This window comes from Bufo gargarizans, chromosome 4, assembly GCF_014858855.1.
Source record: "Bufo gargarizans isolate SCDJY-AF-19 chromosome 4, ASM1485885v1, whole genome shotgun sequence".
NCBI lineage: Eukaryota > Metazoa > Chordata > Amphibia > Anura > Bufonidae > Bufo > Bufo gargarizans.
Window position 1 is genome coordinate 63,780,682 of NC_058083.1, and position 13,012 is coordinate 63,793,693.

At 48.5% G+C, this 13,012-nt stretch overlaps 1 protein-coding gene and 1 long non-coding RNA gene across 2 annotated transcripts in view; both read right to left on the reverse strand.

The window, feature by feature from the left end:
• The window catches only part of LOC122933890 (zinc finger protein 189-like), a 105,689-nt gene that overhangs the window by 42,062 nt on the left and 50,615 nt on the right, over nucleotides 1-13,012 (reverse strand). The gene's annotated exons all lie outside the window — the stretch shown is intronic.
• Nucleotides 3,031-4,230, reverse strand: LOC122933929. The gene is made up of 4 exons (XR_006388594.1): nucleotides 4,179-4,230; nucleotides 3,404-3,559; nucleotides 3,197-3,320; nucleotides 3,031-3,086 (listed from the first exon to the last, which is right to left on the reverse strand). It is a non-coding gene; the product is annotated as an uncharacterized LOC122933929 (long non-coding RNA).

Below are 13,012 nucleotides of genomic sequence, written 5' to 3' on the forward strand. Positions count from 1 at the left end.
AAATACTGGTGTAAGATACTGACCAGAATACACAAGTGTGAATGAGGCAAAGAGAAGGAAATGGAAGGAAATAGAAGATCTGGGTTTTTTAACAAATTATTGTCAACTCAATTTGTTATTTTCCCATCACCTTTATCTTGATATATTGTATTAATGAAGAGCAAATACCCATTCCATATGTCCACATAGGTTACATAAAAGTCTACAGGAGGTGTCCTTCCGTTTCTCACTGTGTCCCTCTGGATTCTCCTGCAGTGCTGGCGGAGGTATGAATACGGTAAGAAGCAAGGTCCATGGGGACAATCATCTTCACTGCTCTGACAGTAAACAACGCTCTTCTTCTTCTTTTTCCTCATATCCACAATACTTTTCCTCCATGGATCCTGGTCACTGTAGACCTCAGGGAAATATAATTTGGCTCTTTGGCAGACCCAGGGTAATTCCACAGAACAATACACTCTTATACAGGCTGTTTAATGCATGGAAACACTTCCCACATTCCAAACAAGAATGTAGTTTCTTCTGTACGAATTCTCTGATGAGTTTCAAATTCTGAATTTCTTTTTCACATGAAGAAAATCAAAATGGCTTCTTTCCTGTGTGACTTCTCTCATGATTAGCAAGCTTTGATTTATGTATAAAACCTTTCCCACATTCTGAACATGAATACGGCATCTCTCCTGGGTGAACTCTCTGATGTATAGCAAGGTTTGATTTATTTCTAAAACATTTCCCACATTCGGAACATGAAAATGGTTTCTCCCCCGTGTGAATTCTCTGATGACTAACAAGTCGGAACTTTTTTGGAAAATATTTGCCGCATTCTGAACATGAATACGACGTCTTTACTGTGTGACTTCTTTTGTGTCCATTTAGACCATAGATGTTTGTAAACTGTTTTCCACATTCCCCACACTGAAAACGTGTAACCTCTTTGGGCCCGGTACTTGTGATAACAATCTGTGATTGGTCAGGAGAAGGTTCCTTATGATTAGGAACATTATTTGACAGATCTGTTCTCTGAAGTTCTGGATGAACATTACAGGTAATGAGGGTTTCTCCTGAAGAGCCATGCCCGATATCTTCATCTTCTCCTTTATTATTTAGTGATAAGATGAAGTTTCCCTCAGAGATTTTACTGGGATTTTCTGTTAGGATTAAAAAGACATTATTTGTTTTCTTTCCAAACAGTAAAGAAGACAATTCTAGAAGCTTCCTATCAGGCTGTGTGCAGTTTTTGATGTAGTTTTTATGTCAAAAGGAAGGAGAAGTACACGTCCTTTCTTTATATTTCCCATTTATATGAATCCTTTCTTGGCTTTGGCACAAAATACTGAATCAAAAACTGAACTAAAAGAAACTCATTTGTGGTCGTGTCCTTATAATTATAATGGATGGATGATAAAGTCCAGGACTCTGCTCTACACTCACCGATCACTTCTATTACATAAACCCAGACCTGAAAACATTCAGAAATCTGAGAATCCCACCCTTCTCTGACAATCAGGCCTGTCCTCTGCCACCACAGTTGGTCCTTAGATATCAAGTGGGGATGATTTTATTACAATAACCTAAACTCTTCGTGAACGGCCTAGTTTAGACCTTACAGGGGTTGTCCACTCCTTTATAATTAATAGCCTATCCTCAGGCTGGGCCTCCAGTATCTGATTGTCAGGGGTCCCACACACCTCTGATTAGGTCCATCCATTGTGTTTTGGACACAGCTGGTTCATGTAGTGCTGCTACTATTGAGATGAATGGAAGCAGCACTGCAGTAACCGGCTTCGTCCACAGACTGAGCAGTGTAGTTCCAGCGCTGACTTCCTGCACCGGAGCTACTGCAGAACAGCTGACCAGCAGGGGACAAGGTGCTGGATCCCCACCAATCAGACAGTGAAGGTCTATCCTGAGGACAGGCCATCACTTGTAAAGGAATAGACAATCCCCTTATTTGCTGTAATTTTTTTTAGGTTTCTTTTTTCCCCAGAAAATAGCAATAGATAAAAAGTGTCAATCCATGAAAGTAATACAATTCATATACATCTATAAACATTCTCAAAGCACAAGTCACTGAAATGAAATGCCATTCTGTCATACAAACCAGTCGGACTAAGTCAGATGACTAGCAAAAGGTCTTCAAGAAAAAAAAATATAACAAGTCCAGTTCTTCTGACTTATCACTACTGATATACCATGACCAAGATGAATGAGAACCTTCACAGAAAGCTCCTTTAGGGTTATGGCTGTACCAGGTTACTACAGCACAGCTGCCCCTAGCTTTAATGGCAGCTGAGCTGCAGTAACCCAGAAGGGCCACTGCACTGTGAACGGCGCTGAGTTTCCTATTTCAGTAAAGGTGCTAGATCCTTCAAGGAACAGCTGACCGTGAAGGAATGGCAATCAGACCTTTACCAATCAGATAATAATGCCATATGCTGAGGATAACCCATCAATAGCAAGAGCCTGAAAAACCCCTTAAGGTGGTTAAACTGAGTTTCCTCAGACCCTGGGCATCACTGCAGCCGTTCATCTACGCCGGCGTGCCTCCAAAACCTGATGCTAAGCCGAGTGTCCAGCCTGGAGCATGAGAGGATGGAGAGAAGAGCTGGGAGAAGATTTCTCCTGCACTGTACATAACACAGGGGTCACTGCCCGGAGTGCTACTTTACTGCAGCTCTAAGGTGGAGCCTCACCTGAAGAAACCTCCCAATTCCCTTCCTCCATTCATGATTCCATACCTGTGGTCACATGGACTGGAATGTCTTCCTCCACCTCACTATTACACGGGGGATCGCCCATCATCCGCTCTTCTTCATCCTCCACTTTAATATCAGTCACATCTTCCCCCTGATTTGTCATCTGTAACAATTCAGGACAATACAGCAGACAGGTGGGAAATCTAACAGATCCACATAAGAGACCCCCACCATCTATGACCCCTCTATGGCTGCAGGACCCCCTATATAGATGTGTATAGGGCTCAGCTCCATCTACCTGATGGTTCTCTGGGAGCTTCTCCTCTGGACAGTCCTGGGAATACAGAGGACGGGGACATCTCTCGGGGGGATTTCCTTCTATGAGTCCATCTGTATGAAACACACAGGGACAGGAGAGATTATTACATGTGATGATGAGATGATGGGAGTAGTATCTATGTGATCTTTACACTTTTATGATCAGGACGATCTACTCTTACCTGGTGATGTCAGAGGCCGGGGAGCCTCCATCATGGCCTCCTTGTACAGGTCATTGTGTCCTTCTACATACTCCCACTCCTCCATGGAGAAATAGACCGCCACATCCTGACACCTTACAGGAACCTGACAACACAATGACACCGTCATCACCCAGACCCCTCCAGTGCTGTTACTGGAGAATTTCCCAGCATTCCCAGCAATGTCACCTTTCCAGTCAGCAGCTCAAGCATCTTGTGGGTGAGTTCTAGGATCTTCTGCTCATGTAGCAGGTGGGGAGGTTCTGTGATGGGGGTCCTGCTCCACCCTCCTGACTCTTCAATGATGGGAGTCCACCTCGATGTCCTCGTCACGATGGTGTAATCCTGTGGATGGAGAGAGACACTTAGGGAAATAAATTATTTCTTGACTCCAGATCTACACTCAGAATCCCTCCCTGGATCATGGCCCCATCTCTAGTAATCTAGTCACTAGAAGCTGGAATATTATTACCCTCCAGACCTCCAGGCCCCTTCTGGACTCTTCTAGAGAATCCCCCATGACTCCTTCCTCTGGCAGAGAGCTCCATAGTCTCACTGCTCTTACAGTAAAGACTCCTCTTCTATGTTGGTGGAGAAACCTTCTTTCCTCTAGACGTAGTGGAGGCCTCCTTGTTATAGTCCAGTATCATCTAGATGTCAGACTAGTGGTAGAAATCCTCCCTCCAGGCCACACTCCAGCCATCTCCTCCTCTGCTTCCTCTCCTCCTGGGTACAACGTGCCTACTTACCTTCTCATGGCTCCTACAACATGACTATTGGTCTCCATGGTACATCACTGACCATACTGGTGGCTGATCTTCAGGTTCTCCATCACATGGAAGGTCTGGAGGCCGTTCTCCAGGACCCTGGACTCTTCCTATCACTTCCTATGATGGATTCTCCTTCCCGATGTCTGACTTGTTACAGAATACAATAAAGAGGAGAGAAATCTAGAAAAGTTTACCTCTCCGCTCAGCAGGGAGATGATCTCCAAGGTGAGGTCTAATATTCTTCTGCTGATCTCCTTCCTGTCCATCCTTGGTGGTCATTCAGGAGAAGAGGAGAGACCTGGAGGAGCTGGAGGCTTCTAGTACTGCAGGCGCCTTTATGAGGAGAGGAGAGGCTGGAAATCCTCCAGGGACAAGAGCATTAGTGAGATCCAGAACCGCACTTACTGCTCCTGGAGAGACCCCGCTTCTCAGAGCCCCCAGCACCGGGGATAAAGGGGGATTCTGGAGAAATGGCTGATACCAGAGAGAAGAAGAGGCTCCAGACACCACAGCAGTGACTACCGACCAGGACCTGCTCTGTATCTGCTGCACTGCAAGAGCTGAAGGACCTGGGATGATGTCACTGTCATGTGATCAGTGCAGGGGGCGGAGCTGAGCCGTGGCGATCAGTAGTGCTAAAGGACCTGGGATGATGTCACTGTCATGTGATCAAGAGGGGTGGAGCTCAGCAGTGGAGAGGATAAGTGGTGGTTAAAGACCAGTGATGATGTCACCGTCATATAACATAGTTCGGCCGGTGTTCTGCCAGATTTCTATAGCGGATGTGACGTGGTGCGCTGCGCAAGCGCACAAGCGTACTTCAGTGAAGCACTCCTGCTGCCTCCACTGGAGTAGTTCGCACACCGCGCATGCGCAGACTTAAGGGTATAGATTTCTTAAAGTGACAGTCATCTCCATTAATCTACATGAATTTGTACCCTCGCGGGGGCGTGGGCAGCCCGCATCATGGACCTATTCACTTCAATGGGTCCAGGATGCGGGATATGAGCGCTGCCGTGGTGCTTCTGGCTGTGCCTCCGCACTGCAAAAAATTAGCGCATGCATTACCTTTTTGCGATGCAGGCAGTCAGAAGCGGATCGCGAACCCCATTCACGTGAATGGGTCCGCGATCCTCATGCAGCTGCCCCATGGTCTGTGTCCGCAGCACAGGCACCGCGCCCGCGTGCGCAGGAGCCCAGAGTGTGATGTCACTTCTATATGCACTTTCTTTTATTTGGATCTTGATTATTATTTCATTTTATCTTTATCATTTGTTACTTTTATTAAACTTATCTGCAGACATTACTATTACTGTCTAAACACCTGCCAAGAAGGAGGTAGAAGGAGGCACACTGACTCTGAAAGGAGGTAGGAGGAGGTACACTGACTCTGAGAGGAGGTAGAAGGAGGCACACTGACTCTGTAAGGAGGTAGGAGGAGGTACACTGACTCTGTAAGGAGGTAGAAGGAGGTACACTGACTCTGTAAGGAGGTAGGAGGAGGTACACTGACTCTGAGAGGAGGTAGAAGGAGGTACACTGACTCTGTAAGGAGGTAGAAGGAGGTGCACTGACTCTGTAAGGAGGTATAAGGAGGTACACTGACTCTGAGAGGAGGTAGAAGGAGGTACACTGACTCTGAGAGGAGGTAGAAGGAGGTACACTGACTCTGTAAGGAGGTACACTGACTCTGAGAGGAGGTAGAAGGAGGTACACTGACTCTGTAAGGAGGTATAAGGAGGTACACTGACTCTGAGAGGAGGTAGAAGGAGGTGCACTGACTCTGAGAGGGGGTAGGAGGAGGTACACTGACTCTGTAAAGAGGTAGAAGGAGGTACACTGACTCTGTAAGGAGGTAGGAGGAGGTACACTGACTCTGTAAGGAGGTAGAAGGAGGTACACTGACTCTGTAAGGAGGTAGGAGGAGGTACACTGACTCTGTAAGGAGGTAGATGGAGGTACACTGACTCTGTAAGGAGGTAGGAGGAGGCACACTGACTCTGTAAGGAGGTAGGAGGAGGTACACTGACTCTGAGAGGAGGTAGAAGGAGGTACACTGACTCTGTAAGGAGGTAGAAGGAGGTACACTGACTGTGTAAGGAGGTAGAAGGAGGTACACTGACTGTGTAAGGAGGTAGAAGGAGGTACACTCACTCTGTAAGGAGGTAGGAGGAGGTACACTGACTCTGTAAGGAGGTAGGAGGAGGTACACTGACTCTGAAAGGAGGTAGATGGAGGTACACTGACTCTGTAAGGAGGTAGAAGGAGGTACACTGACTCTGTAAGGAGGTAGATGGAGGTACACTGACTCTGTAAGGAGGTAGAAGGAGGTACACTGACTCTGTAAGGAGGTAGAAGGAGGTACACTGACTCTGTAAGGTGGTAGAAGGCGGTACACTGACTGTGTAAGGAGGTAGAAGGAGGTACACTCACTCTGTAAGGAGGTAGGAGGAGGTACACTGACTCTGTAAGGAGGTAGGAGGAGGTACACTCACTCTGTATGGAGGTAGAAGGAGGTACACTGACTCTGAAAGGAGGTAGAAGGAGGTACACTGACTCTGTAAGGAGGTAGAAGGAGGTACACTGACTGTGTAAGGAGGTAGAAGGAGGTACACTGACTCTGTAAGGAGGTAGAAGGAGGTACACTGACTCTGTAAGGAGGTAGGAGGAGGTACACTCACTCTGTAAGGAGGTAGAAGGAGGTACACTGACTCTGTAAGAGGTAGAAGGAGGTACACTGACTCTGTAAGGAGGTAGAAGGAGGTACACTGACTCTGTAAGAGGTAGAAGGAGGTACACTGACTCTGTAAGGAGGTAGAAGGAGGTACACTGACTCTGAAAGGAGGTAGAAGGAGGTACACTGACTCTGTAAGGAGGTAGAAGGAGGTGCACTGACTCTGAAAGGAGGTAGAAGGAGGTACACTGACTCTGTAAGGAGGTAGGAGGAGGTACACTGACTCTGTAAGGAGGTAGGAGGAGGTACACTGACTCTGTAAGGAGGTAGGAGGAGGTACACTGACTCTGTAAGGAGGTAGAAGGAGGTACACTGACTCTGTAAGGAGGTAGGAGGAGGTACACTGACTCTGAAAGGAGGTAGGAGGAGGTACACTGACTCTGTAAGGAGGTAGAAGGAGGTACACTGACTCTGTAAGGAGGTAGGAGGAGGTACACTGACTCTGTAAGGAGGTAGGAGGAGGTACACTGACTCTGTAAGGAGGTAGAAGGAGGTACACTGACTCTGTAAGGAGGTAGGAGGAGGTACACTGACTCTGTAAGGAGGTAGGAGGAGGTACACTGACTCTGTAAGGAGGTAGGAGGAGGTACACTGACTCTGTAAGGAGGTAGGAGGAGGTACACTGACTCTGTAAGGAGGTAGAAGGAGGCACACTGACTCTGTAAGGAGGTAGAAGGAGGTACACTGACTCTGTAAGGAGGTAGAAGGAGGCACACTGACTCTGTAAGGAGGTAGAAGGAGGCACACTGACTCTGTAAGGAGGTAGAAGGAGGTACACTGACTCTGTAAGGAGGTAGAAGGAGGCACACTGACTCTGTAAGGAGGTAGAAGGAGGCACACTGACTCTGTAAGGAGGTAGGAGGAGGTACACTGACTCTGTAAGGAGGTAGAAGGAGGCACACTGACTCTGAGAGGAGGTAGAAGGAGGTACACTGACTCTGTAAGGAGGTAGGAGGAGGTACACTGACTCTGAAAGGAGGTAGAAGGAGGTACACTGACTCTGTAAGAGGTAGAAGGAGGTACACTGACTCTGTAAGGAGGTAGAAGGAGGTACACTGACTCTGTAAGGAGGTAGAAGGAGGTACACTGACTCTGTAAGGAGGTAGAAGGAGGTACACTGACTCTGTAAGGAGGTAGAAGGAGGTACACTGACTCTGTAAGGAGGTAGAAGGAGGTACACTGACTCTGTAAGGAGGTAGAAGGAGGTACACTGACTCTGACTTGTAGCCCGCAGCGGTGTTCTGTCTCTGGCAGTTTTCACTACCCCTCGTCACGTCCTCCTCGTTCCGACGTCTGGAAGGAGGTGCGTACTGCTTACTGTCATGATGCGCGTGCGCTAATACTAGTTAGCGAACACGCCCTCTCTTGCTTTGCGGAGCGCAAATGCGTCCCACAGGCCAGATTCCTCTGTATTGCAGGATGGGTTGGTTTCGCCGTGGGAGCCCGCACCAAAGAGCCGCATTGAAGGGTATAAAGAGCCGCTTGTGGCTCGCGAGCAGCACTTTGCCGGCCACTGATCTAGGACACCAGGATTACAGAAGGACATCTGTTCGTAGAGATACATCAGTTATTTCAGGGGGAGTTAGAAGAACTCTGAATTTGAATGAAAGAATCCCTCGACTACAAAGGGTTATTTCTGTGTCAGCTGCAGGGGTTAATTTGTCCTTTCGGCCGTACGCTGATCGGGGGAGGAAGAGTCAGATGAAGGTTATTGTGCCGGTATGTGGACAGGAAGAAGTAGTCCGCTGGGCAGTGCTGGATGTGGTCCGCATTGTATGGAGGTCTTACAGATTAGGAAGGCACAGTTACAGGGATACCCCGCATTAAGAGTGCCCTGAACTAAGAATCTCCTTGCGAGTGCCGTGTGCTTGGGGATTTAGGTCTGTCTCAATAGGTGAGACATTTGGTATCTTAAACCCTGTTCTGGACTCTTGTGAGGCCAAACATCGGTCCTGGGTGAATGGATTCGGACCTTTCTGGACCTCTAGAACCACCTTGGTTGGACCCTACTGACGTCAGGAGAGTATTCCTCAGCAGCAAAGGACTGACACGCACACGGGAATCACTGAGAAACACTCAGATTTTTTTTTTCCGATCAGATCTTTTTTATTGAGCATTTACAATGTAAATACACTGTTGTACAGATCATAAATAAAAATGGTATATAGACATGTAGTGTACGGGAGAGTAATACCCCGTCACTACAGAAGGGTCACTCGGGTATTGTCGTTCCCCCTGTATTTATGGGGAGGTTGGTATAGAACATCTTGTCAATGTACTGCTATATATTTCCCTGTTACTGTGAAACGTGCATGTGCAGGCCGGCTAGGGTGTTATTCCAGCTCTGAGTCACTAGAGGGAGCTAGGGAGCCCTAGTTGATATAAGGCCCAGTCAGGAAGTAGTAAGCAGGCAGACAGTGGGAGAAGGAGTCAGAGATGATCCTGTGTCTGAGTCAAGGCCAGGCCATGGGCCTGTGAAAGTGGAGCAGGCCTGAAGCCTGCCGACTAGGAGAGGGTAGTATAGGCCCTGTAACCGGGTTCCGGATCCAAGGAAAAGGTTCCCCTCCTGAGTCATCATCCGTTTCAGCCGAAACATCATAATCAACCAGCCGGGACACAGAATACAACTGAGGCCAATCTGATAAAGCAAGAGGTACTCAAGATAACAGAGGAGGTACTAGATAAGGACAGCTTCAAGGATACGCCAGAGATAGGGCATTAGACCTTGAAGAGTAAGTCACATGTTTCAGGACCAGTCAGGAATAGAGTGCAAGCCGCCTGTACTGCATCTCCTGTGATTAACACTCTGAAAATGAACATTGCTAAAACCGGCCAGTCTGTCCCTTCTATGAGCCAACTGTACTAATATACAAACCAACTGTCTTCCAAAGGAACTGCGCTTCCACCTATGTCCGTGCATGATTATTACTGACATTCAGTAAAGTTCCCGTTTTTGGTTGGCTATCCCGTGGTTGTTCCGTTATTCCACATTACTTTACACGGCGTGTCACCGTTTAATTGACACTGGCGTCACGAACATTAAATACCTGCCTGTTCCAGTATCTGCCCAGAATTGAAGACGACAGTGAATCCCAGGTTAGTGGGTTACTCTGCACTACAAAGCCCAGCATACACTACTGACCCCCCCTGGGACACTGCATCGCTCTTTTTGGCGTCACGAACAGGATCCGCATACTTCTGAAGTGCAGAGAAGTGTGAACTGTGTGCTTTAACTATTCCACCACCGTATTGCAAAGACTGTAACCTTTATTCCCAAATCTGTGGATTACAATTGTGCCTGGGAGAAATCGGAGGCGCTGGGCTATGCCGCGCTACCCCCAGAGAAAAATTTAATTGTTGGACTGTGACTTATTGGACTTTTCATCAACCTGCTTGCTGTCACTGAATTGCGGCAACAGAACACCCAAGATGGCCGCCGACGCTATGGAGCTTTTTACTGCGCCATCACGATGTACAGAGGCGCGAATATTTGGCGCCAAAACCCTCCAAGAGGGAGGAGGAGATTGCCCTGGAGCGCCACCCACCTTGAGGAGTGATGATGCGGCTGACTTCCCTGGAGAGTTACGCCTGGGAGGCGGGCCTGAGATGAAGGTAGACCGGCCCAGTGAGAGGGAGGAGCCAGTGTGGTCTCTGAACATAGCGGAAGAGGAGATGGCAATGGCGGATGCTGAGAGGCCCGAATTTGATGCCACGTGTGAGTGGGGCGCCACTCCACCGGACTGTCCTGCTTTAGAGACATGGGCCCCCCCAGCCTGGGCGGCCGGTTTCCAGGACCAGGAACAAGCTGTAGACCTACGAGTGACCCGTCGCCGGCATGCGCAATGGCCGACCCTAATGACCGAATTAAAAGCCGCGGTCGCGAAAAAAAATACCAGCCGGAAGAAAAGATTCGAAGAGATGGCTAAATCCATTCAAGGGGACTCCTTCCCAGGTAAGCCCCAGCTGGAAAGGCGCTGCGGGATCGTGGTGGCCTTTGATAAGGAGCGGGGGTTCGGATTCATCCAGGAGCTGGGGACTGGCCGGGACTTCTTTGTCAACCGGCGCTCAGTAAAGCGGCACTATCTCCCAGAGCGCCTCCATAACTTGACATTAGGGGAAATAGTTGAATATACCCCAGCGGAGAGCTTAAGGGGCCCCTATGCTACCGCCGTCACTCGCCCGAAGGCGCCGGCTGAAACTTGGGACCCAGAAAAAAAGGAGACAGACCCGAGTGAGGCAGAGGAGGCGAGAATTGGGCCGGCCCGAACCACTCACCTGCATAGTCAGATTTATCTAGGCCCCGATGTCTTTTGGGAGCCCATCGTTTTGCAGGGGCCGGAGGAACAATACCCCCCTCCCGATGCGGTGAAGCGGGAGGAAGAGAAAGAGAGGCTAGACAGTTACCAGCGAGCGGAGGACTGCGCCGAGGCCCGGCGTCTAGCAGCAGCTGCCGCAGTTACCCTAGAGGCCACTGTTACCGGACCCCCGGTAGCACCGCTGACCAGCACAAAGGCCGACATAGAGGCCCTGCGCAAGAGAATTTACTGGGTGGAGGACCTCGGGTACGCAGGATGCGTTCGGTGTATCCCGTTTCCCAGAACCGATGCAGAGATGGAGGCAATGAAGGACAAGCCTCCCCCTTTAAAGATCGTCAGAGGGGACGGATTCCAGATATGGCCTGCTAGGCCAGAACAATTGCTACCAGTACCTCTTGTTGAGTCGTCATCGGATGAGGAGTATGACACTCGTCTGTGAGTAGGCCTTGCTAGATGCTTATCTCCAACATGGCCGAGCTGTCCCTCCGTTTGGCAAAGCTGGTGAAGCTTGCTGCCAGTTCTACACGGCCGGTGGCATGATGACCAAGAGAAAGTGCCACTGTATACCACAGCTCCCAGCCTGCCCATGTTGTGTTTGGGACACCCGGCCTGCTGCTAAAAAAACATCCCGGTTGTGCCTTTAGTTTTGCACCATTTTTCCCCTTTTTACCCCCATTTCAGGTTGAAAAGACATTTTTATGTCAGCATTATTTTAAAGGGTAAGCAGGACTTGCCAGGATAACATGGCCCTGGTATTGTCAGAGTCCTGTATTGTCATTTTATATATGTGCTGCTGACTGTATTTAATAACCGGTTTTTATTCACGTCTATGTGCCCAGATATGGACTTCCTATGTGCAAGCCTCTGAGAGGTTGATTTTATTATGGACTTATTTATTGTCATGGACTATCCTGGTTCTTTAAACATCTCGCTGTGCCAGGTCAGCGCCCCCGTTCCACTCACTATCCTGAGAAGAAGAGAACGACGCCCCTTGTCACCGCACTTCACCTTTGCCAATTGGGTCTGATAAGAGTATAAATGACATATCTGTATGCATGCATGTGTCTTTCTCTATTTCAGGTAATGATTCCAGTTGGGCGGGCCCTGATGGAGTACGAGGTCGTACTCAGCTTAAAGCAACGGGGTATGTAGTGTACGGGAGAGTAATACCCCGTCACTACTGAAGGGTCACTTGTGTGCTGTCGTTCCCTCTGTATTTATGGGGAGGTTGGTATAGAACATCTTGTCAATGTACTGCTATGTATTTTCCTGTTACTGTGAAACGTGCATGTGCAGGCCGGCTAGGGTGTTATTCCAGCTCTGAGTCACTAGAGGAAGCTAGGGAGCCCTAGTTTATATAAGGCCCAGTCAGGGAGTAGTAAGCAGGCAGACAGTGGGAGAAGGAGTCAGAGATGATCCTGTGTCTGAGTCACGGCCAGGCTATGGGCCTGTGAGAGTACAGCAGGCCTGAAGCCTGCCGACTAGGAGAGGGTAGTATAGGCCCTGTAACCGGGTTCCGGATCCAAGGAAAAGGTTCCCCTCCTGAGTCATCATCCGTTTCAGCCGAAACATCATACTCAACCAGCCGGGACACAGAATACAACAGAGGCCAATCTGACAAAGCAAGAGGTACTCAAGATAACAGAGGAGGTACTAGATAAAGACAGCTTCAAGGATACGCCAGAGATAGGGCATTAGACCTTGGAGAATAAGTCACATGTTTCAGGACCAGTCAGGAATAGTGTGCAAGCCGCCTGTACTGCATCTCCTGTGATTAACACTCTGAAAATGAACATTGCTAAAACCGGCCATTCTGTCCCTTCTATGAGCCAACTGTACTAATATACAAACCAACTGTCTTCAAAAGGAACTGCGTTTCCACCTATGTCCGTGCATGATTATTACTGACATTCAGTAAAGTTCCCGTTTTTGGTTGGCTATCCCGTGGTTGTTCCATTATTCCACATTACTTTACACG